Here is a 25954-nt window from a genome sequence, read left to right on the forward strand (position 1 = left end):
TCCAGCCTGGCCTGGTCTCCTTGCACCGGGAGTTGGGGATCGGTGGGAGGGGGCGGGGGTCGCTAGCGGCGTTGCAGGGGCTGCACTTTCTCCCTGGCTCTTGCAGGAGAGGGGCCTCCAGGCCCCAGGCGCCCTGGTGGGGAATCTGCGGCTCCACCTGGACGCGCGGCCCAGGCGGGGCTGGATTTGCTCGCACTGGCTGTGGCTCACCTGGGCGCAGCAGCGAGGCCCGGGGCCTCTTCCGGAAGTGGGCGTCAGGGCGGAGCGCACCTGGTGCGCCTCTCCCCAGCTCTTAGCTTGGGTCCCAGCGTGCTGGCAGGGGTCTTGGGAGCCTGAGCCAGGCGGCTGGGAGCGCCCCTTTTGTGTGCGGAGCAGGGTCGGGTGCGGACCACAGATAAGGGGACCGCAGGTAAGCGGAGGGTGGAGCAGGGAAACTCGTATTACACCCTCCCTTGGCACAGTCCCGAAGCTTCCTAACCCTAACCTTAACCCTAACCTGGCGGTCGCAGGAAGGGCTCGCCTTTGGAATAAAGGCTTTGAGGACATTCCCGAACCTACTCCATCGCAAAAAGCTCAGTCTCTCACGGTTCTACTGCACCCAGCGAGGTCTCTGCAAGCAGAACCTGAGAGCGGTTGGTCTGAGTCACCTTTAGCCTGTGGGAAGTCCAAGGGAATTATCCTGCATGGTGCTGTCACCTGCTGGGACCCCCAACCCCCATTCTGGCCGGCCGGCCCAGCCCTGCCTCCTGCACCTTTGCCGTCCTGCCGGCCCTTGGCCACCTGATGGAATGGGAAAGGGAAGGATTGCACCTTAGCCTGGCATGGATTAAAAAACCCTGGTTACCCGGGCATAAGAGAGGGGAGGACGGCAGTTTCCTGCTCTTTCATTGTGGAATCAGTGGCCGTCCTGCTGACAGGGTCCTTTCCATGGGGAGACTCTGTGCAATGAGTTTGGTGTCTTGGAACTGAATAATTAGAACGTTTAAAAGTTCTAAATTATGTGGTCCTTTAATTTAAAAACAAAACCCCTAGAACTTCTCAGTTTTTTGTAAATTGAGGTCTAAAAATTGAAGGCCTTTTTTCCTACCACTGTGGCATTCTAAGAGGTGTGCGTTTTTCGAGAAAAGAGTCAGAAAAGGGAAGGAAGCTGAAAACCCAGAGGTGCCCCTGCAGTCTGGCAAAGGCCCCGGGAGGTCACTTGTAAATGCTGAGCTGTTGGGAGCCTGCAGCCAGTCTCTTCCTGTGTCTGATGGGCACAGAACTCTGCGGGGTTGTCCTTTGCATGGGATACTCTTCTTTGTGGAAATCCAGTTCAGATACGTGTCTTGATGTGTAAGAATTTCCCAGACTAGGTCCCAGACGAATCCTGCAAGGCTAGGGGTTGCTTCCTTCATTATACCTGTCTGTTTGACTGAAAACCAGCAATGACATGTTTTTGTTTTAATCTGGTCTGTAATCTAGTCCTTAGAGTAGGCCTGGGGGATATTTCCCCTCCCCATCAAGAGGCTTGGGTTCCAGGAATGAATTATCAGGATCTTTCCTGATCCTGACTGAGTCCCTTCTCTTAACTGGGTTTCCCTAATCTTGGCTCAGAGGTTAAAGCATCTGCCTGGAATTCAGGAGACCCGGGTTAGATCCCTGGGTTGGGAAGACCCCCTGGAGAAGGAAATTGAAACCCACTCCAGTACTCTTGCCTGGAGAATCCCATGGAGGGAGGAGCCTGGTAGACTACAGTCCATGGGGTCACGAAGAGTCAGACACGACTTCAGTTTCACTTCCAATCTCCATTTAGGCACCTTTGCCCTAGGTGGCGCTAGTGGTGAAAACCTACCTGCTAATGCAGAAGAGGTAAGAGTTTGATCCTTGGGTTGGGACGATCCCTTGGAGGAGGGCATGGCAACCCACTCTAGTATTCTTGTTTGGATAATGCCCTGTGCAGAGGAGCCTGGTGAGCTATAGTCCATAGGGTCACAAAGTTCAGACACAACTGAAGCTACTTAGCACACACACAGAGGACCTTTGCACTGTAGACTCATGTGATTGTTTTTGCTCTTTGGAGTCCCTTTTAATTCCTTTAATTGTATGTTAGGGTCAGCTTGTGTATTTCTTCCTAAAGACCTTTTAAAATTCATAGTGAATCTTTGTATTGAATCTTCATTTCAGATTGAAGCTGCATTACACATTATTGCCATCTTAAGTGTTTCAATCACTGGAATATCTTTACATTTATTTAGGATTTTTTTTTCAGCAATCATGTATAATTTCCAGTGTGCCAGTCTTGGCATCCTATTAAATCTATTCGAAATTGTTTTATTAATGTTGATATTATTGAAAGGGAATTGTTTTTTAAATTCCTTTTCTGATTATTACTTGCTGGTGTATACAGATAAAACTATGTAATCATTTATGTTTATCAGTTTGGAAAACTTAACAGTTCATTTAAACTTTTGGTGACAATCCAGCAGTACATTAGGTTACTTGTTCTTGTTTTGGCTTTTGAGAGCTACTTCCATTGCCTCTTGTTTTCATTTAACATTTCTCTTTGTGGGTTTCTTTGCTTTGTGTTTCTTTACTTTCTCATACTTTAAGATTATTCTGGCTCATATAATTAGTCTTAGTCCTAGTCTCAGTCATTTCTTCAAAGAACTTCTTTTATTTTTTTTTAATTAATTTATTTTTGGCTATGCTGAGTCTTTGTGGCTGTATTCAGAGTTTCTCTAGTTGCAGTGAGCACAGGCTACTCTCTGTTTGCTGTGCCTGGGCTTCTCATTGCGATGGCTCCTCTTGTTCCGGAGCTTGGGCTCTAGAGCCTGCAGGCTCCAGCAGTTGTGGCACCTAGGCTTAGTTGCCCCTGGGCATGTGGAATCTTCTAGGACCGGGGATTGAACTCGTGTTCCCTGCATTGGTAGGCAGATTCTTTACCACTGGACCACCAGGGAAGTTTCCTGTTCCCCTTTTATTAGAGAATGATATTAAAAACAGACATATAGGACCCAATGTACTCAGCTGACATTTAAACCTAATGGAAATATATACATGCATTCCAGCTTATCATTAAAAGTATTCAGCTAAAGGTAATTTATGAAGATGTCTCCAACCTGGTCCATTGTGACATGGATATTGTAATCTTTTTGTTTATCTGTAACTTCCCATTCCAGTGGTAAGAAGCCTGGCTTCCACCACTTGTCATGGATTGTATTCAGTGCTTGTTCCATGTGATTATTGGTACAGTAGTTTCAGTACTGTTAGCTCCTGTTTCCCTTGGGAAAGGATTCAGAGTGCACTGTTTATCTATGGTATAGATTGCCTTTGACCAGCAGATTATGTTCATTTCCAAAGTTTACTTTTGTCAGCCTATGCCGTCCTTGCCACCAACAAAGAGTCAGTTTTTTCCATGCATTTCTGAGTCATTTAGACTCTGCTGCATTCTGTGTTCCATTCTGTGACACTCTAATATCCTAAATAACTAAATTTGAATAGATTATGATTTACTAACTGAGGTCTAAAGTTCTATGGGTTTACACAAATGCACAGTGGTAGATATTCATCTGTAATGTCAGTTCAGTTCAGTCGCTCAGTCGTGTCTGACTGTTTGCGACCCCATGGACTGCAGCACACCAAGCTTCCCTGTCCATCACCAAATCCTGGAGCTTACTCAAACTCACGTCCATGGAGTCGGTGATGCCATCCAACCATCTCATCTGTAGTGTATCAGATGGAATATTGAACCTCCTACCTCATAATCTTGTTCTAAGTCTGTTTTGCCTTTTTCAGAATGTCGTATAAATGGTGTCATTAGTGTGTAGACTGGATTCTTTCACTTAGCAATATACATGTAAGATTCATCCATGGTTTTTGCTTGGTTTGACGGTTAATTCCATTATATTTCTGAATACTATTCATGTGTGTTGGAGGAAAAATAATGTTCCCTTTATATTTCTCTTTTCCTCATTGAGACCTTCCCCTGCAATGAAGGGCAGATGAACTGGAGGAAAACAGAAGCTTATTACCATGCCTACCCCCTATATGCTTGTAAGGTACCTAGGAAAACCTGAAATGGCCCAAGCCTGTAACTTATATGCTGTCTTTAGCTAAGAACAAAAGAAAGATATTGGTGGGGGAGACGGAATGATTTGGGAGGTTTGGAAGGAAAACACAGTAAACAAGGGTCTGGATAGTATGCAGATTTACATCCAAGCCATCTCCATGGACTAGCTTCTCTTAAGACTTCGTTATCCTTCCATTTCTGGTACTCAGGTGGAGACAGCCTTACAAATGGAGATTTCCCTAATAAATATAAATTTAATTCCTAAAAGGGCATTTTCAAACATTGTCCTGAATCTGCTGTTTTTTAAATGTCAGTACAGAATGATCCTGATATCAAAAAGACACAACTTGGGGTGGCATATTCTGCTCCCCTTGATGTACATGTGCCCTAATTTGCTTATGAATTCATTTACAGAAGAACATTCTGATGTCTTTCAGTTTTTAACCAATTTTTAACCCAGAATAGAGCTACTGTGCATTATTTTATGCTTGTTTTTGTTTGAACAGTTTTTCAAAGCTGTTGTCTAAATACAAGAGGTGTAGCATTGCATCCTAAGATGAGTCTGTTTAGCTTTGGAAAAAACTGTCAGGCTGTCTTCCAAAGGTGGCTGTGCACGCATCCCACCAGGATCTTGAGTATGTTTTTTCATGGTTGTTTACTATCAGTGTACCCTCTGTGTTCAGGTTTCTGTTTCAGTCTTTACTAATTATTAATGGGTTTGTTTGCTCTAGAGTTCTTGGTATAATTTGAGTACAAATTATCAGATATGCATTGTTTTAAAAAAATTATTAATGTTTGGCTGTGCTGGGTCTTCATCGTGTGGGCTTTTGTCTAGTTATGGCGAGCAGGGGCTACGCTGGTTGTGGTGTGTGGTCTTCTCACTGGTGGCTCCTGTTGTTGTGGGACACAGGATCTGGGGCTCATGGGCTCAGTAGTTGCAGCTTCCGGGATCTAGAACACAGGCTCAGTGGTTGCGGTGCGTGGGCTTAGCTGCTCCACAGCATGCACAGGGATCCAACCTGCGTCTTCCGCATTGGCATGAAGATTTTTAATACTCAGCTACCAGGGAAGCCCTCAGCCGTGTTTTAGATTCTAGTTTGCCACACCTGTATCTGATGAGAGAGGCCAGTATCAAGAGGCCTGGGAGCTGGGGGTGCTCAGCCACAGTTCTGGCTGTGCCATCGAAAGCTTTGGGGCCTTTGGTAAGCTCCTCAAATTTCCTGGGACTGTTTCCTCTTTTCAAAAATGCCCTGCTGTTGGACTGTAGCCCGCCAGGCTCCTCTGTCCATGGGATTGCCCAGACAAGAATACTGGAGTAGGTGCCATTTCCTTCTGCACAGATACACATTTGGAAGATATTTTCTCCTGGTTTGTGGTTTTGATGCAGGAAGCGGGGACCCCTTCCATGGCCTGAGAGCAGGCTCTTATCTGACACTTGGAAATGAATTGTCTGAGGAGATGTGTGCTGTCAAAGCAAGAGATTTTATTGGGAAGGGCTGCCTGGGTGGAGGGCGGGAGGGTGAGGGAAGCTGAGAGAACTGCTCTGCCACGTGGCTCACAGTCTCAGGCTTTATGGGCATTGGATTAGTTTCTGGTTTGTCTCTGGCCAGTCATTCTGAATTGGGGTCCTTCCTGGTGGCATATGCATCACTCATCCAAGGTGGATTATGGCAAGGAAGATCCTGGGAGGCTGGTAAGACCTACAGATTGGAGTCTCCTATCTCCTTTGACCTTTCCTGAATTCTTCTGGTTGGTGGTAGCTTGTTAGTTCCTTGTTCCTTACCCAGGACCTCCTGTTGTAAGATGACTCCTGCAAGTGGTTTCTCTGGTGCCTGGCAAGGATGGGCGGGTGGTTTTGGTTAGTGGTTCCCCTAACACTTTGTCCCTTGGTTTTCTTGAGTAAGGGAGTGAATGTATACACTTTTAAAAGTCAGTGTTTTAATTAATTTATTTAAAACATTTTGTATATTGGCTTTTTTGTTGTGTTTTAGAACTCATCACCAGTCTCAAGGCCATGTAGATCTTTTGTTGTTTTCTAAAATGTTTATAGTTTTTAATTGAAATGTGGTGTCCGTTGCAAAGTTTGTGTTTATGTTCCTTTCATTCCGTATGGTTTTTAATCAATTGCTCCCTGGCCGTGTGTTGAGCAGTGTCTTGGAGATTTTTGGCTCCGTTTCAGTTTGGGCTTTCAGTCTGAGCGCTCACAGCAGAGCTGCTTCTGGATGAGCCCTCTGAGGTCTGTGAGCGCGGGGCTGCCCACTCTTCTCTGGTGGCCTGCAGGGGGCGCCAACCCCCGCTCTGACCCGTGGGCACAGGACGCTTTGCCTTCAGACTCTGCTCGGTGACCAACTGGCGGGAGCTTTGTCTCCTCAGGACCACCAGGGCTCAGGCTTCTGGATAACGGGGCTGCGTCCAGGCTGAGAGGAGCGGGGTTGCCTCAGTGCCCACCAGCAACACCGCAAGAGGGAGAAATGAGGACGAAGTAGACGTTTCCTGTGTCCAGCTGAATGCTGACTGGAGGTCCATCTCAGAGGACTCAGGAAGGAAAGAGCTCCATGTGCAAAACGGTGGGTTTTTAGTTAGATTTCTGTATGATCTAGAGGATGGCCAGTGATGTTCTTTGGTGTAGGTGGCCAGTTTTCCTGTCACTGTTTCTTGAAAGGACTGTCCTTTCCTCTTCACACGTTCTTGGCTTTTCATGAACTGTCCACAAACATGTGGCTTTATTCCTGGGCTCTCTATTCTTTCCTCGAGTCCCTGTGCCTGTGTTTGTGCCAGTCCCTCACTGTTGTGGTTACTGCAGCTCCATGATGTAGTTTGAAGTCAGAGAGGAAGATGCCTCCAGGTTCATTCTTCTTTCTCAGAGTCTTTTTGGCTATTCAGGGTCCCTAGTTGTTGCAGAATATTATTAGGAATATTCTATGAATATTTCTATGAAAAATGCCGTTGGATATTATATTTTGATTGCAGTGCATTTGCTGATGGCTTTTGTTGGAATGGACATTTTAATAACTCATTCTTCCAGTGCATGAGCATGGAATATTTGTGTTTTCTTTCGTTTCTTTATCAGTACTTTCTAGTTTTCTGACTACTGGTCTTTTATGTCCTTGGTTAAGTTTTTTTCTTAATTTTTGTTTCTGATTGTTATTAGTGTATAGAAACACAACTGATTTTTGTATATTGATTCAGATGGTAAATTGTAGTATTTTATATGATTGTAAATTGATCCCAAAGTATTCAACTTTTCTGAATGTATTCTAACAACTTTTTGTGAAGTTATGTGGGAAATTTTATTTGTAAATTCCATTTGGACTCCTTCAAGGGCAATGAACATCACAACTTCCCTTGAACTTCGTCTGGGTAAGTCTTGGCCTCTATAAGAAAGTTTCAAGCCTGTCTGATCTGATTTCCTTTTGTGGTATTGATATGGTTGTTTTGAAAAATAATTTACTTTGCAGTAACTTAAAATGTGCAGGAAACTCTTAATAATGGTAAAAGAAAAACTCACATTTGCCACATCACCTTAAATACTCCATGTGTTTTACCCAAAACGGGTGCATTCTCCTGTGGAACCAGCACATAATCTCCAAAATCAGGAAGTCATATAGTTTCTACATTATAATGTAATCCACAGCCCCACTTCCACTTTCAGCAATTGCCCAATTGTATGAATGTATCTTTTTTCCCATCCTCATCCAATTTTTTTTTAGACTGTTACTGAGATTTTCAGACATTTGGACAAACTTGGTGGATGTAAAGCAGACATGGTGAATATGGGATCTGGGCGGCCTTTTCTATATGGATTTTTTTCACTAAAGATGTTTTTAATGTTTATTCATTTTGTAACATGTATCAATACTACATTCTTTTCCCCCATAGTAATTAAAAATAAATAACATGCCATTTACCATTTACATATTTGTAAACATACAGTGTTGTAGTATGAACTACCTTTACTTGTTTTGCAAACCAGTTTAATAATGTGCACCTTGTACATGCTTTGGAGAAACTCAGGAAACTGAGTCAGTGACTGAAATGGCCCAAGATGTCACCTTAGATACCGTCTTCATCTAAAAACAAAACAGGGGCTTCCTGGTGGTCCAGTGGCTAAGACTGGACACTCCTTAAGAAGGAAGCCCAGGTTCCATCCCTGATCAGAGAACTAGATCTCCCATGCTACAACGAAGAGTTTGCATGCTGTAGCTAAATATCTGGCTTGCCTCAATGAAGGTCAACCTGGCTCATCCAAATAAAAAAACAAATAAATATTAAAAAATAAAACCAAAGGAAAGGAAGGGTATGGTTGTTGTACAGATTTACACGTTAGCTTTCTCTATTGATAAAAAAAGAGTTTCACAAGACTGTCATCCTTCTATCTGATATATACAGAGAATTCCTTTGAAATGAGATTTCTCTTGTAAATGTGACTCAGAAGAGCCATCTTGAACTTGGGCTTCAGAGGTGATCATGTGCCCTCTTTAAAAAAAAAGTTAATTAAGTCCAACTAATTCTCACGCTGAAGGGGTATATTTTGAGGTAGCATTTGCTCCCCTTCACTTTGGATGTATCCCGGTTTGCTTACACAGTCATCTACCGAAGACATCCTGATATTTGAAAGTTTTTAGCTATTAGAAGTAGAGCTCCTGTGTATAATTGTGTGATAATTTTTGTCTGGACATTTTTTCAAAGCTGTTTACTAAGTACTAGACATGTAGTGTTCAGGTCACAGGTGAGCCTTGTTTAGCTGAGGAAAAATCCAGTTAAGTTTCTCTGTGGCATGTGGGATCTTCCTGGGTAGGGGATCGAACTTGAGTGTTTTGCATTATCAGGCAGATTCTTTACCACTGAGCCACCAGAGAAGTCCCACCCTGTGCCCCCCTTTTTTGAGTTTACTGGATCTAATAGGTGTGCAGTGCTACTTCACTGTTGTTTTGGTTTGTAATTTCCTTATGATATATGATTTTGAGTATTTTTGATATGCTGATTTACTATCTTTATATTTTCTTTGGCCAGGTGTTCAGATTTATACATTTTAAATGAGGTTGTTTGTTCCAGATTTTTTGGTATAGTTGGAGTACAATCCAGAAGTAGATGTTTTTTGGGACACCTTTGCTTTCTCCATGATTCAGTGAAGGTTGTCAGCTTGATCTCTACACTTACAGTAGTAACAGAACCGTTGCCATTTAGAAGCGGGGCTTTAGGGAGGTCACTAGGGCACGAAGGCTTGGCTTTGCCCTCATGAACTGAATTAGTGCCTGCTCATGCTTAGTCGTGTCCGACTCTGTGACCCCATGGACTGTAACCCGCCAGGCTCCTCTGTCCATGTGGTTCTCCAGGCAGGAATACTGGAGTGGGTTGCCATTTCCTGATCCAGGGAACATTCCCTACACAAGGATCATACTCAGGACTCCTGCACTGCAGGAATATTCTTTACTTTCTGAGCTACTAGGAAAGCCCATGAACTGGATTATTGCCCTCATAAAAGAGCCCAGGGCACTTCCTTGCCCCATGTGATGTGTGGGCACAGCAAAAAGACAGCCATCTACAAACCAGGAAGAATGCTTTCATCATAACCCAATCCAATCTTAAACTTCCAGCTTTCAGAACAGTGATAAATAAATGCTTATGTTATAATTACTATAACAGCCCAAACAAGCTAAAGCAATCATTAACATAATGTTCAGATATCAACAGTTTTCACCAGAAGACTATACATGAAAGAATGTGTTCTGTTAGATTGCACTTGTGTAAAATTCAGAAAAAGACACAAACTTTGTAGAGTGCTAAAAGTAAAGATTCCTCTAACTTGAGGAATACTGACTCAGAGAGAAGAGGAGAAGTTTGTCTGATGTAGTGTTGGTCTTCTACTTGGTGTAGAAGTTTGGTCATAAAGGCATTTTTACTTTGAAAAAATTCAATAAATTGTTAACTTATGTTTTGTGCACATTTTGAATGTGTACTGTAAACGTTTGAAATATATTTAAAATGATACTACTCTTCAAAGAAGCAAAACCTCCTTTGAATATGAAAGCAGTCTCTTTGTCTACTGAAGGCAGAACATACTAGTTTGCGAGGGCTGCAATGGCAACCCACTCCAGTACTCTTTTGGGGAAGGTCCCATGGATGGAGGAGCCTGGTGGGCTGCAGTCCACGGGATCGCTCGGAGTCGGACATGACGGAGAGACTTCACTTTCACTTTTCACTTTCATGCTTTGGAGAAGGAAAAGGCAACCCACTCCAGTGTTCTTGCCTGGAGAATCCCAGGGACGGGAGAGCTGGGTGGGCTGCTGTCTGTGGGGTCTCACAGAGTCGGACACGACTGAAGCGACTTAGCAGCAGCAACAGCAGCAGCAGCAGCTATAACTAAGTACCACAGACTGGGGTGGCTTAAACAAAAGAGACTGATTTCCTTCCAGTTTGGAGGATAGTAATTCAAGATCAAAATGTTAGTAGGGTTGGTTTCATCCTGAAGCTTCTCTCTGGCTTATAGACACCCATCACTCCTGTGTCTCTCAGTGTTTCCTGTGTGCATTTTTGTGTTCTAATCTCCTTTCTTAAAAAAGATACCAGTCATCTTGGGTTAGGATGCACTATTTGAACCGATTCCAATTTAATTTCCTCTTTAAAAACTATATCTACAAATTCAGTCATATTCAGAAGTACTGGAAGTCAAGATTTTGATATGTGGGTATTAAATAAACTTTTCAACTCATAACCCAAAGTGAGATGGTAATAGGTTGTGGCACAAAGTTATGATAATTGTGTGGAAGAAATTGTGTTAAATTGGATTAAGCAAATGTTATGGGTAACAGAATATGGCATGAGTATCGATGGCAGACATCAATATTATGATGTAGACTTCCTAATGTGTGAAGGAAAATATTGACACGGAATCTGAAAAAGAAAAGCACTAGAAACCAGTTGGGCCCCATGGCAAATCTGCATTGTACCCAATTGTTATTTCTCCAGAGAACTCATTTAGTGCAAAATACTATCTAACAAAGCAATTACTTAATACTCACCTATATGTATAATCTCTTAAGGAAATGGCATTAATCTACAAATATATAAATCCTGCCTGCATTATTCAGCAGAAGAGCCATGACACTGATGCTCTTTCTAAAATGGCTCTTCCTTCAAAGGTATGTAGACTTCTGTATTATACATTTATTTATAACCATCAAAACCCTGCTTTCTTATTTGGGCAATCATGTGCCAAAACTAGACTTATGATTCATAAATGACAAGAAAGAAAAAGCAAATACCAATGATGAGAAAAATGTGGATATTTACTATTTTAGGTACTATTACTTATATAATTCATTGAGTCATTTAGGTGGATGGTAAGGAATATATTGAATGCCATTCTCTATGATTCTTTACTTAATGACTCATGCTGCTACTGCTAAGTCACTTCAGTTGTGTCTGACTCTGTGCGATCCCATAGACAGCAGCCCACCAGGCTCCCCCGTCCCTGGGATTCTCCAGGTAAGAACACTGGAGTGGGTTGCCATTTCCTTCTGCAATGCAGGAAAGCAAAAAGTGAAAGTGAAGTCACTTCAGTTGTGTCCGACTCTGTGCGATCCCATAGACAGCAGCCCACCAGGCTCCTCCGCCCATGGGATTTTCCAGGCAAGAGTACTGGAGTGGGGTGCCATTGCCTTCTCCTAATGACTCGTAGCTACCGTTTATTGATGACTGCCCAGTCCATGAATGTACAAAGTGTCAGAAATGACTGAGCATGCACACAAACACACACAGACATGTATGGAGAACCGTATGTTCCATAGTGCATACTTTCTGTTGCATAATCCTCAAAATGAACCTACCCGTATAAGGAATCCATTTTGACCAAAAAAAAAAAAAAAAAATGATGAAGCCCAGAAATATTAAGAAACATTGTCCAGAGTGCATGGATCAAAATTGTTAAAGCCAGAATGGGAATTCAACAAGTTCATGCCATAGCCCATGTTTTTATCAGTAAATTCTACTCAGTTCAGTTCAGTCACTTAGTCGTGGCCGACACTTTGCAACCCATAGACTGCAGCACGTCAGGCCTCCATGTTCATCACCAACTCCTGGAGTTTACTCAAACTCATGTCCACTGAGTTGGTGATGCCATTCAACCATCCCATCCTCTGTTGTCCCCTTCTCCTCCCACCTTCAGTCTTTCCCAGCATCAGGGTCTTTTCAAATGAGTCAGTTCTTCAAATTAGGTGGCCAAAGTATTGGAGTTTCAGCTTCAACATTAGCCCTTCCAATGAATATTCAGGATTGATTTCCTTTAGGATGGACTGGTTGGATCTCCTTTCTGTCCAAGGGACTCTCAAGAGTCTTCTCCAACACCACAGTTAAAAAGCAACAATTCTTTGGCACTCAGCTTTCTTTATTTTTTATTTTTTCAGCTTTCTTTATAGTCCAACTCTCACATCCATACATAACTACTGGAAAAATGATAGCCTTGACTAGATGGACCTTTTCTGGAAAAGTAACGTCTCTGCTTTTTAATATGCTGTCTAGGTTGGTAATAACTTTCCTTCCAAAGGGTAAGTGTCTTTTACATTCATGGCTGCAGTCACCATCTGCAGTGATTCTGGAGCTCCAAAAATAAAGTCTATCACTGTTTCCACTGTTTTCCCATCTTGTTGCTATGAAGTGATGGGACTAGATGACATAACCTTAGTTTTCTGAATGTTGAGCTTTAAGCCAACCTTCTCACTCTCCTCTTTCACTTTCATCAAGAGGCTCTTTAGTTCTTCTTCACTTTCTGCCGTAAGGGTGGTATCATTTGCATATCTGAGGATGTTGATATTCCTCCCAGCAATCTTGATTCCAGCTTGTGCTTCATCCAGCCCAGTGTTTCTCATGATGTACTCTGCGTATCAGTTAAATAAGCAGGATGACAAGATAGCCTTGACAGACTCCTTTCCCGATTTGGAACCAGACTGTTGTTCTAACTGTTGCTTTCTGACCTACATATAGATTTCTCAAGAGGCAGGTCAAGTGGTCTGGTATTCCCATCTCTTTCAGAATTTTTCCACAGTTTATTGTGATCCACACAGTGAAAGGCTTTGGCATAGTCATTAAAGCAGAAATAGATTTTTTTCCTGGAACTTTCTTGTTTTTTTTTCAATGTTTTTCCAACAGATGTTGGCAATTTGATCTCTGGATCCTCTGCCTTTTCTAAAACCAACTTGAACATCTGGAAGTTCATGTACTGCTGAAGCCTGGCTTGGAGAATTTTGAGCATTACTTAACTCGCAAATGAGATGAGTGCACTTGTGCAGTAGTTTGAGCATTCTTAGGCATTGCCTTTCTTTGTGATTGGAATGAAAACTGACATTTTCCAGTTCCGTGGCCACTGATGAGTTTTCCAAATTTGCTGGCATGCTAAGTGCAGCACTTTCACAGCATCATCTTTTAAGATTTGGAATAGCTCAACTGGAATTCCATCACCTCCACTAGCTTTGTTCACAGTGATGCTTCCTAAGGCCCACTTGACTTCGCCTTCCAGGATATCTGGTTCTAGGTGAGTGATCACACCATCGTGGTTATCTGGGTCATGAAGATCTTTTTTGTACAGCTCTTCTGTGTATTCTTGCCACCTCTTTTCAATATCTTCTGCTTCTGTTAGGTCCATACCACTTCTGTCCTTTATCATGCTCCTCTTTGCATGAAACATTTTCTTGGTATCTCTAATTTTCTTGAAGTGATATCTAGTCTTTCCCATTCTATTTTTTCCTCTATTTCTTTGCCAAGGAAGGCTGAGGAATGTTTTCTTATCTCTCCTTGCTATTGTTTGGAACTCTGCATTTGAATGGGTATATCTTTCCTTTGAATGGTTTGCCTTGGAAACGAACAGAGATCATTCTGTCGTTTTTGAGATTGCATCCAAGTACTGTATTTCAAATTCTTTTGTTGACCTTGATGGCTACTCCATTTCTTCTGAGGGATTCCTGCCCGTAGTAGTAGATATAATGATCATCTGAGTTAAATTCACCCATTCCAGTCCATTGTAGTTTGCTGATTCCTAGAATGTCGATGTTTACTGGGGACCAGCCCCAGTTGGATCCAGGGATTCCCTCCGGAAGACGGCGTTGGCAAAAGAATAGATAAAGAGATAAGGAAATAATTTTGCAGTTAAGAAAATAGAGGAGAGAAAAGAGGCTTATATTCCTTGGTTTATGCAGAAAGCCAATAAAGCCCCAGCACGGGACTTGCTCTGTTCACGTAGGCCACAGGCGCCCTCTCGAATCGCGGAAGGTGCCCCACCTTAGGCACCTTCTTGAGTGGGTCTTAGAAGCTCAGGCAGGAAACTGAATGCAGAGAGCCCCTGCACTCCAGGGAAATCAGCCTGAAAAAGAAAAGGAAAGAGAAAGAGCTTCAGTGAGCAAGGCCCGCACTTTATTTTCCAAAGTAGTTTTTATACCTTAAGTTGTGCATAGAGGATAATGGGGGAAGAGTCATGCAATGTCAGCAGTCCTTGATCCTTATCGAAGCCAGGCTTTTTTTCTGCAAACTTATCATATGCAAAAGCTTTAGGTGATTTACATCATGTTTTGGCCAGGAGGCCTGTTAACATTTTATGACCCTTTCTTCAGAAAACTTATTTTTCTCTAAAGGTGATTATTCTAAAGTCAGGTGCCACCCTCCGAAAGCATTAGATAAAGTTGCATTCCTATAGGGCAAAAGCGTGGTGGGCTATAACAGAAAAGAATTAACTCAAGGGTCCAAGGTTACAAACATTAAAACTACTACTTGCATTTCTATACACCAACTATATTAACCAATACACTCCCAGGGACACAGTAGGTAAGGGATATGGAAACTTGGCAGCAAGCATTAGCTCAACAAAGAAATCCTCTACTAGTTCTATTTAACAATTTTTAGTCTCTGAGAAGCTCTGCATTGTTGGAATATCTTAAGCTTCCCATGCCTCTCGTGGTTGGGAGGCTGTGAATCTGAACAAACCTGTCCGACAAGCTAGAAAGTCATCAGAGGGGTTTGAATGGAAACACTCCTATTATGCCCAGGAGACTTATTAACTAGAGTTTTAAATTGACTTTTTTACAGAGAAAGGTGGTCGGGGATAGCCCCCTGTTAATGTCAGAGGAGTTGGTGAAAGTCATGAAATAGTAAAACAGAAAGATTTTGGTTTTGGGGTAGATGCTCGGGCAGGTTCAGGGGGCCTCTTGAGTTCTGATTCGCCTTTGCATGTCAGATCCTCTCCACATGACCTTTGTCATGGGTGGGAACTCCCATGCTGGCTCCCAGCAGACATTCACTCTTGCCATCTCTTGTTTGACCACTTCCAATTTGCCTTGATTCATGGACCTGACATTCCAGGTTCCTATGCAATATTGCTCTTTACAGCATCAGACCTTGCTTCTATCACCAGTCACATCCACAACTGGGTATTGTTTTTGCTTTGGCTCCATCCCTTCATTCTTTCTGGAGTTATTTCTCCACTGATCTTCAGTAGCATACTGGGCATCTACTGACCTGGGGAGTTCCTCTTTCAGTATCCTATCATTTTGCCCTTTCATACTGTTCATGGGGTTCTCAAGGCAAGAATACTGAAGTGGTTTACTATTCCCTTCTCCAGTGGACCACATTCTGTCAGACCTCTCCACCATGACCTGCCCATCTTGGGTGGCCCCACGGGCATGGCCTAGTTTCATTGAGTTAGGCAAGGCTGTGGTCCTAGTGTGATTAGATTGACTAGTTTTCTGTGAGTATGGTTTCAGTGTGTCTGCCCTCTGATGCCCTCTTGCAACACCTACCATCTTACTTGGGTTTCTCTTACCTTGTATGCAGGGTATCTCTTCACGGCTGCTCCAGCAAAGTGCAGCCACTGTTCCTTACCTTGGATGAGGGGTATCTCCTCATCACCACCCCTTCTGACCTTGAACGTGGAATAGCTCCTCTAGGCCCTCCCCAACCAGTAACACTGAAGAAGCTGAAGTTGAATGGTTCTATGAAGACCTACAAGACCTTTTAGAACTAACACCCAAAAAAGATGTCCTTTTCATTATAGGGGACTGGAATAAAAAGTAGGACGTCAAGAAACACCTGGAGTAACAGGCAAATTTGGCCTTGGAATACAGAATGAAGCAGGGCAAAGATTAATAGAGTTTTGCCAAGAAAATGCACAGGTCATAGCAAACACCCTCTTCCAACAACACAAGAGAAGATTCTACACATGGACATCACCAGATGGTCAACTCTGAAATCAGATTGATTATATTCTTTGCAGCCAAAGATGGAGAAGCTCTATACAGTCAACAAAAACAAGACCAGGAGCTGACTGTGGCTCAGATCATGAACTCCTTATTGCCAAATTCAGACTGAAACTGAAGAAAGTAGGGAAAACCACTAGACCATTCAGGTATGACCTAAATCAAATCCCTTATGATTATACAATGGAAGTGAGAAATAGATTTAAGGGACTAGATCTGATAGAGTGCCTGATGAACTATGGACTGAAGTTTGTGACATTGTACAGGAGACAAGGATCAAGACCATCTCCATGGAAAAGAAATGCAAAAAAGCAAAATGGCTGTCTGGGGAGGCCTTACAAATAGCTGTGAAAAGAAGAGAAGCAAAAAGCAAAGGAGAAAAGGAAAGATATAGGCATCTGAATGCAGAGTTCCAAAGAATAGCAAGAAGAGATAAGAAAGCCTTCCTCAGCCGTCAATGCAAAGAAATAGAGGAAAACAATAGGATGGGAAAGACTAGAGATTTCTTCAAGAAAATTAGAGATACCAAGGGAACATTTCATGCAAAGATGGGCTCGATAAAGGACAGAAATGATATGGACCTAACAGAAGCAGAAGACATTAAGAAGAGGTGGCAAGAACACACAGAAGAACTGTACAAAAAAGATCTTCATGATCCAGATAATCACGATGGTGTGATCACTGACCTAGAGCCAGACATCCTAGAATGTGAAGTCAAGTGGGCCTTAGAAAGCATCACTACGAACAAAGCTAGTGGAGGTGATGGAATTCCAGTTGAGCTATTTCAAATCCTGAAAGATGATGCTGTGAAAGCGCTGCACTCCATATGCCAGCAAATTTGGAAAACTCAGCAGTGGCCACAGGACTGGAAAAGGTCAGTTTTCATTCCAATCCCAAAGAAAGGCAATGCCAAAGAATGCTCAAACTACTGCACAATTGCACTCATCTCACATGCTAGTAAAGTAATGCTCAAAATTCTCCAAGCCAGGCTTCAGCAATACATGAACCGTGAACTTCCAGATGTTCAAGCTTGTTTTAGAAAAGGCAGAAGAAACAGAGACCAAATTGCCAACATCTGCTGAATCATCAAAAAAGCAGGAGAGTGCCAGAAAAACATCTATTTCTGCTTTGTTGACTATGCAAAAGCCTTTGACTGTGTGGATCACAATAAACTGTGGGACATTCTGAAAGAGATGGGAATACCAGACCACCTGACCTGCCTCTTGAGAAATTTGTATGCAGGTCAGGAAGCATCAGTTAGAACTGGACGTGCAATGATAGACTGGTTCCAAATAGGAAAAGGAGTACGTCAAGGCAGTATATTATCACCCTGCTTATAACTTATGTGCAGAGAACATCGTGAGAAATGCTGGGCTGGAAGAAACACAAGCTGGAATCTAGATTGCTGGGAGAAATATCGATAACCTCAGATATGCAGATGACACCACCCTTATGGCAGAAAGTGAAGAGGAACTAAAAAGCCTCTTAATGAAGGTGAAAGAAGAGAGTGAAAAAGTTGGCTTAAAACTCAACATTCAGAAAACGAAGATCATGGCATCTGGTCCCATCACTTCTTGGCAAATAGATGGGGAAACAGTGGAAGCAGTGAGGGACTTTATTTTTTTGGGCTCCAAAATCACTGCAGATGGTGACTGCAGCCATGAAATTAAAAGATGCTTACTCCTTGGAAGAAAAGTTATGGCAAACCTAGATAGCATATTCAAAAGCAGAGACATTACTTTGCCAACAAAGGTCCATCTAGTCAAGGCTATGGTTTTTCCTGTGGTCATGTATGGATGTGAGAGTTGGACTGTGAAGAAAGCTGAGCGCAGAAGAATTGATGCTTTTGAACTGTGGTGTTGGAGAAGACTCTTGAGAGTCCCTTGGACTGCAAGGAGATCCAACCAGTCCATTCTGAAGGAGATCAGCCCAGGTTTTCTTTGGAAGGAATGATGCTAAAGCTGAAACTGCAGTACTTTGGCCACCTGATGCGAAGAGTTGACTCATTGGAAAAGACTCTGATGCTGGGAGGGATTGGGGGCAGGAGGGGAAGGGGACGACAGAGGATGAGATGGCTGGATGGCATCACTGACTCGATGGACGTGAGTCTGAGTGAACTCCAGGAGTTGGTGATGGACAGGGAGGCCTGGTGTGCTGCAATTCATGGGGTCGCAAAGAGTCAGACACCACTGAGCGACTGAACTGAACTGAGCTGAACTGATCTTTCCTTTTCTCCTTTGATTTTCACTTCTCTTCTTTTTTCAGCTATTTGTGAGGCCTTCTCAAACAACCATTTTGTGTTTTTTGCACTTCTTTTTCTTGGGTATCATCTTGATCCCTGCCTTCTGTACAATGTCATGAACCTCCGTTCATACTTCTTTAGGCACTCTGTCTAGCAGATCTAATCCCTTGAATCTATTTGTCACTTCCCCTGTATGATTGTAAGGGATTTGACTTAGGTCATAGCTGAATGGTCTAGTGGTTGTCCCTACCTTCTCCAATTTAAGTCTGAATTTAGCAAGTGAATTTGGCAAATGGATTTGGATAATATTTGTCATCTCTCTCTCTTTTTTTTTTTTTCCAATGAACCACTTTCTTTACTTTTTTGAGATTTGTTTCAGTGTTGCATGAAGAATGATGATGTCAAGGTTTTTGGTTAAGTTATGTTCCTGGTTTTAGTTTCCAATTTTCAAAACAATTTGTGGGTGACCTTGAACCACTCATTTTGTGTCATTCATCCAGTTAATTTTTAGGATGAATTATCTAACCTCCAAGATCACTTCTGGCTCATAATCTCTCCAAATCTTGATTCTTTTGGAGAATTTAAAGCAATTTTGCTATTTGCAGAAAATCCAGGATAGTTCTGTAAAGCACTTTAAAAAATAGATCTCATTCATACCTTTATATATATATATATATAAATTTTTTTATAGTTAAGCATCTCTAGTATAAAATGTATTTAACCTTGACTCTCTTCCTTGCTCTCTCCCTCTTTAACACACACACGCATACGTACAGACACACACACACACACACACACAGTGCTTTCTTGTTTTAAATTCCCTTTTTCTCGAGGGAGTGCAAGTTAAGTTATAATAATCTGGTGCCAATGAATTTGCCTTATGTAGCTTCTCCATAAAAGGTGAGAAGGAACTAAGGAGGAGTCTGGGATCCTTGGGCACTGAAGAGGAAAACTTGGCCTGAGTATCATTCTGTCCATGATTTTCCAGCAAAATTGAGGTAGTACAAATGGGAGTTTATGAACAATCTTGGTTTCCATTCAGATTATTTAATCTGCTAGCTATCTTTGATGTCTGAGCTACCAGAGAAGCACCAAGAATACTGGAGTGGATAGCCATTCCTTTTTCCAGAGGATCTTCAGGACTCAGGGATCAAACCTGGGTCTCCTGCATTACAGGCAGATTCTTTTCAGTCTGAGCCATCAGGGAAGCCCCTACTATCCATATTTTGTGAAGAAACTGAACCTCAGAATTATTTTACATAGGTTTAAAAAAATTTTTTTTTTTTATTTTACCCTTCAACACAGAGATAATAGTGATCACGATCACAAATAGGTGGCGAGATCTTGTGAACTGTTAATAGGTGAAACTTCACAGCCCATTTCAATTTTTTGACTGCCTCATCAGAGACAGGCATTGTGCTAGGAATTTCCCAATGTTGTCTGTGATCCGCATACCTCACTGTGAGACAGCAGTTTTCTTTTTCTACACATGAACTTTGAAACTGAGAATCCTTACTTTTCCAAAGACAGGCAGTTAATTATGGTGCAGAGTGAAGATTTTATTTCCGATCTGACTGACATCGAAGTTGATGCTCTACTGACTCCAAAAAGAGCCCAAGTTCACTGATAAATTGTTCTACTACAGTCAACTTCTCCACTGATGACCTCTACTTGTACTCATTCTCCCTAGATGTTTCCATGTGATCTGTACTTTTGAGGCACCTGGGATCTCTTCAACAGCCATGAGATGCATAGGGTGTGCATTGCTGTGTTTGGCCTGAAAGATAATGCTTATTAGAACTAAAAGCACAATAGAAAACAAAGTGACTGAGCAACATTGTATAATGCAAACCAAGGGTGCTTTCCTGAGGCAGATATTATACCATGTAAAGATGGGAGAGATTATACCCATGATATTAAGGATACTGGTCACATAATGTTATCAGAAGATATTCTTCTGATTAAACGTCCTTAACTTCCCTTACTCCTGAGATGTTTCTATAATTTTAATTATAATGTGTTTCATCATTATCTGGATAGTTCCTTGGGGAGATGCTCTCAATGTGTGCAGTGTTCAAGATTCTATTATAAATAGTGAGGAATTATCATCGTTTTCTTGTTGCTGCTGAAGGCAGGTCTGCAAATTTTATACTCTTTGCAATAGAGATTAATGCAGTCACATCTTTAATTTTTAGCCCTTTTTTGAAGAAGAGACTAAGACCTTACTTGTGGACCTATTTGTTATCACAGTGTTTTATTGTCTGGAATTATATACTTGGGAAATATTATTATTTATATTAATAGTTGATATAAAAATTCATAAGAATATCTTGCTACCATAGGGACTTACAAGAATTTTTGCTCTTTAGGTTTTGCCTTTTATGTCTTCCCTACAAACCCAGTGATTTTCACATTGTGTTTTAAAATGTATCTGAATGGAATTGAAAGTATTGTGTCATTGGGAATGATTGTTATTCCCAGTTCAGTCACTAAGTTGTGTCCTACTCTTTGCCATCCCATGGACTGTAGCATGCCATGCTTCCCTGTCTTTCACTATATTGAAGAAATAATTATACCTTTGCTGTATCGTGTGTGTGTGTGTAAAATTCCTGAAAAGTTAATGAAAGTGATTTTTTAAAATTTATAAATTATACATTCTATATGCTTAATTGCTTTAAAAGATGATGCACAGTTGTCTAATAAAGTGGCTCTCTATGAGAAGTTACTTTGGTCATCTGGCCCTAGGACTATGGGATCACTTAACCTTGAGAGGCATAGATAATGGTGGTCCAAGAACTCTGTTTTTCAGGCTCTATAGCCATGTCAAGCTCTTCTGGTTCATCAAGCATGAATTATCAAAAGGATAACTTTTCCCCTTTTTTGGATGATAATCAAACTGCATTTTAAATGTAGAGAAATAGAATATTAGAAAACGTTATCAAAGAGGCAGTAGTGATATAAAGTTATTGAGTGTACCCCTAGACTTCAGTTAATTGGTTTGCATTTCCATCTGGCCAGTTTGCAGATGTTGGATCCAAGGAGAGCCTCTTAGTCTGTCAGTGCTTCAGTTTTCTCATTTTTCAGAAAGATATGCTAATTAGAACCTCTCTCATGGGACCTTTATTTATAAAAGATTGTGTAAGGATTCAACAAAAGTTAGCTATTATCTTACCTTAAAACTGAGACTGTTGCCACTAGAACAATTTTTTAAATAGAGATTTTATTAGTTATGGACACAGTAATGCATTCTATGAAGCTGATCTGGAGATCAGGATGCTTAAAAAATGTGTGAATATCCCTGAATGTCTACAATATATAACGTAGTCAGTAATATAATGTAGTCAGTTTGAAGTGTTCTAAAATGAATGAGACAAACTCTACTATCACAGAGCTAATGATTATGAAAAGTGGAGAAAAACCCACATATCACACAGGAAGGGAAATTGGAGAAGTAGTATTACTTTATGTTTCTTAGGTGCCTTGATTATTTTTTATATATATTTAGTTGCTGTTGTTGTTCAGTCACTAAGTCATATTTGGCTATTTGAGACTCCATGGACTACAGAATGCCAGGCTCCTCTGTGCTTCACTATGTCCTAGAGTTTGCTCAGACTCATGTCTGAGTTGGTGATGCTATCTAATGATCTCATCCTCTTATAATTAGTTGTACCAATAATCCAAATCAAACTCTGTTAATTAGGTAATTATGGGTTCACCAAGCAGAGATAAGAGTTTTTATATATGAAAATTCTTGGTCTTAGCTCTATCTCCCAGTCAAAATCAGTAACTCTCATCTGGTTTAGTTTATCCGCACTTAGAAGCCAGAAGATCTATGATCATGAAAATATAGGGTACAGGTGAACCCAGACCAGAACTGAAATATCAGTGACTATGTTACGTGCCCAGATCATTTTCTCTATGGTGTATTTAATTCCCATACGAATAATTTCAGGGGTAGGAAGAGTGTTTACAGAGATTAATCAACTTCCAAATTGTGAGTTGCTACTAGTTGGAGGGAGCAATGATACAATCAGAGTTTATACACTTTTTAAAATAGTTCCTCTTCTAACTTTTTGTATTTTTATTTTCTTTTTCCTCAATACTTTTACATAACTGGCTACTTGCCAGTAACTGAAAAGTCACATCCTCAAAGAGATCTTTGACCACTCTGTGTGCATCCTGCCTCTTCTTATTTCTGTGTTTATCAGCATGCTCCATTTTCATCTCACAGTGGTTCCATTCCCTAGATTGTCTCATTTCTGTATTTTTCATTCACTCCTTTTCAAAAAGAATCAATTATGATGCAAACCAAAATCCCGTGTAGCTTGTTCAATTTCATATTACAAAACTTAGACTACTTCTAGATATAATGTAATAAATAATAAATATAATATAGCAAATATATTTGATATAACATTGGTTTTGATGTTTGTAAAGGAATTCTTATAAGAAATTAGAACTACAGCCCATTTTATGTCATAATATTCCCTTCAAGCAATATTATTATGGGGATCTTAAATTCCTGAGATGATGTTAATCCTACAGATGCATCCCTAAGTACTCAGAGCAGTTTACTTCTCAGAAGACTGATCTGGGGAAGTGTATTAAACAGAGAAGACATTCCTTGTGGACATTTTAATTGCAATGACATTGCATTTGAAAATAAATAATTATACATAAAATGGATTGTTGCTGAAAAGCAGTAGACTCTGAAATAAGACAATAATTTTAAAAGCATGGCACCTGAATTTTATATGTATATAGAACTTATCTATTGATATAATTTTGATATGGTGATTGATCTATTTGCGGTTTACTTTTCTGAGATAACTGTTAAACTGATACAGTCTGTGTTGTTAAATACTGCTTACCTCATCCTGCAAGCAGCAGTAATCAAGCAAGTGAAATATATAGCTAAATAAAATAAAACATGACTAGGGTTTTCATAAGTTTAAAGCTTTTTACATCATATGCTGGCATAATGTAGAAAACTATGTCAATGACTAGATTGTAAGACCAAGGTTTAAGACAATCATCCCATAAAATCGAGTATATAAGAAGATATCTTCTGGACTTCCCTGGTGGCTCAGTGGATAAGAATATGCCTACCAATGTAGGGGACATAAGTTCGATACCTGGTTGTAGGAGGATTCCACATGCCATGGAACAGCTAAGCCCGAGAGCCACGACTACTGAGCCTGCGCTCTAGAACCTGTGAACCACAACTATTGAAGCCTGCTCACCTGGAGTCAGTGCTCCACAACAGGAGAAGCCCTGCAGTGAGAAGCCCACACACCCCAACCAAGAGGCGCCCAAGCACAGCCAAAAATAAATAAATACATTTTTCAAAAAGGATATCTTCCAGTCATAGGGAAATGAGTAAGTTAATATTACATGTGCATTTGTATTAGTATAGAAAATGAGAGGCTACCATCATACACACAAATAGTATTCAATGGAAATAGAATTTCAATGATTCACTCTTATTACTTCCCTGTTCAGTACAAAGTAGTTGTCTGAACTTATTGAATATTTACATTTATGAGTCTCAAGTCATTTCCTATAAGACAATTTGTTGAAATGGATTTGGTCATTCTCTGATGACTCTCAGTCTAGCTTTACTTCTATTAGCACTCTATTATGTTAGCATCATTGAAATAATTTAGCAAAAATAAGTGTCTAATACTAGTAGTATATGAATGTAATTGTCTGTTCTAGCGTTAAGAAACTAATAAATATTGTAATAATTACCTATAAGTCCTATTAAAGGAAATAAATGTGATTATATACTCATATTAAACTTTGTGCAAAGTCTACGTTGATTTTTATATTATATGAAGTAGAATACTGACAAACATGACTCAAAATTTTCAAGAATAAAATAAATCCATTCATTTCTTTTAATTTGTCCATAGGCAATGCAGACTGGGTCTAAGTGAAGGCAATGCCAAATTTCACAGATGTGACAGAATTTGTTCTTCTGAGGTTGACCAGTCATCAGGAGCTTCAAGTTCTCTTTTTTTGTGGTGTTTCTAGTAGTTTACATGATCACTCTGATAGGGAACATTGGTATGATTATTATTATTATTATTTTTTAATTAATTAATTTATTTTTTAAAATTTTATTTTATTTTTAAACTTTGCATAATTGTATTAGTTTTGCCAAACATCAAAATGAATCCGCCACAGGTATACAGCTCCATGTACTTTTTCTTGAGTCATTTGTCTTTTGTGGATGTGTGGTTCTCCTCCAATGTCACTCTGAAGATGCTGGAAAACTTACTATCAAACAAAAACCATTTCCTATGTGGGGGTGTTTGGTGCAGTGTTACTTCTTCACAGCCCTTGTCCACGTGGAAGTATATATCTTGGCTGTGATGGCCTTTGATTGCTACATGGCTGTCTGCAACCCTCTGCTTTATGGCAGTAAAATGTCCAGGACTGTCTGTGCTCGTCTCATCTCTGTGACATATATCAATGAATTCTCTGTTAGCCTAATCTGCACACTGTGGACATATGGCCTGTGCTTCTGTGAAAACTTTGAAATCAACCACTTCTATTGTGCTGACCCTGCTCTTATCAAGATTGCCTGTGGAGGGGTCCACAGTAAAGAATGCACCATGATTGTTATTGCTGGGATAAATTTCACATATTCCCTCTCAGTGGTTCTCATTTCCTATACACTCATCATAGCGGCCGTGCTGCACATGTGCTCTGCCGATGGCAGGAGGAAGGCATTCTCCATGTGTGGGTCCCACCTGACAGCTGTTACCATGTTTTATGGGGCTCTCCTCTTCATGTATCTCAGGAGGCCCACTGAAGAGTCTGTGGAGCAGGGGAAGATGGTGGCTGTGTTTTAGACCACAGTGATTCCCATGCTGAATCCCATAATCTACAGTTTGAGGAACAAAGATGTGAAAGAGGTGGTCAACAGAGCAATCGTCAAAGCAGACTTGAGGCAGTGAACCTGCAGTACCTAATTCCGTGTATGCCGCTTCCTGCTATAAATGTCCAGGCATATAAATTCTCTGTTTAAAATAGACTGTATACAGGCAACATTTAAATGTACTAAGAGGTCCAGTCTAACACAGTGATGGTTTACCCCATGAATGGACTCTCAGGACTAAGCCTCCTTTATCTACATATGCAAACATACTAACCCTGACCTATTACTGTTAGTCACAGTGTATGTAAAATTGTGCTAGGTGTAGTCATTGGATAACTCATAAATACATTTGCATAAGCACATGTTGGAGAAGGAAATGGCAACCCACTCCAGTGTTCTTGCCTGGAGAATCCCAGGGACGGGGGAGCCTGGTGGGCTGCTGTCTGTGGGGTCGCACAGAGTTGGACACGACTGAAGCGGCTTAGCAGCAGCAGCAGCAGCAAGCACATGTTAATTTGGAGGTATCTTTGTAAGAGTTT

The 25954-nt window shown here is 41.0% G+C and overlaps 1 pseudogene; it reads left to right on the forward strand.

Annotated features, from left to right (window-relative positions):
* Positions 1–245: 245 nt before the first annotated feature.
* On the forward strand, positions 246–25494 carry LOC129657349 (olfactory receptor 5M9-like; annotated as a pseudogene).
* Positions 25495–25954: the final 460 nt, after the last annotated feature.

Source organism: Bubalus kerabau, chromosome 7, assembly GCF_029407905.1.
Source record: "Bubalus kerabau isolate K-KA32 ecotype Philippines breed swamp buffalo chromosome 7, PCC_UOA_SB_1v2, whole genome shotgun sequence".
NCBI classification, from domain to species: domain Eukaryota; kingdom Metazoa; phylum Chordata; class Mammalia; order Artiodactyla; family Bovidae; genus Bubalus; species Bubalus kerabau.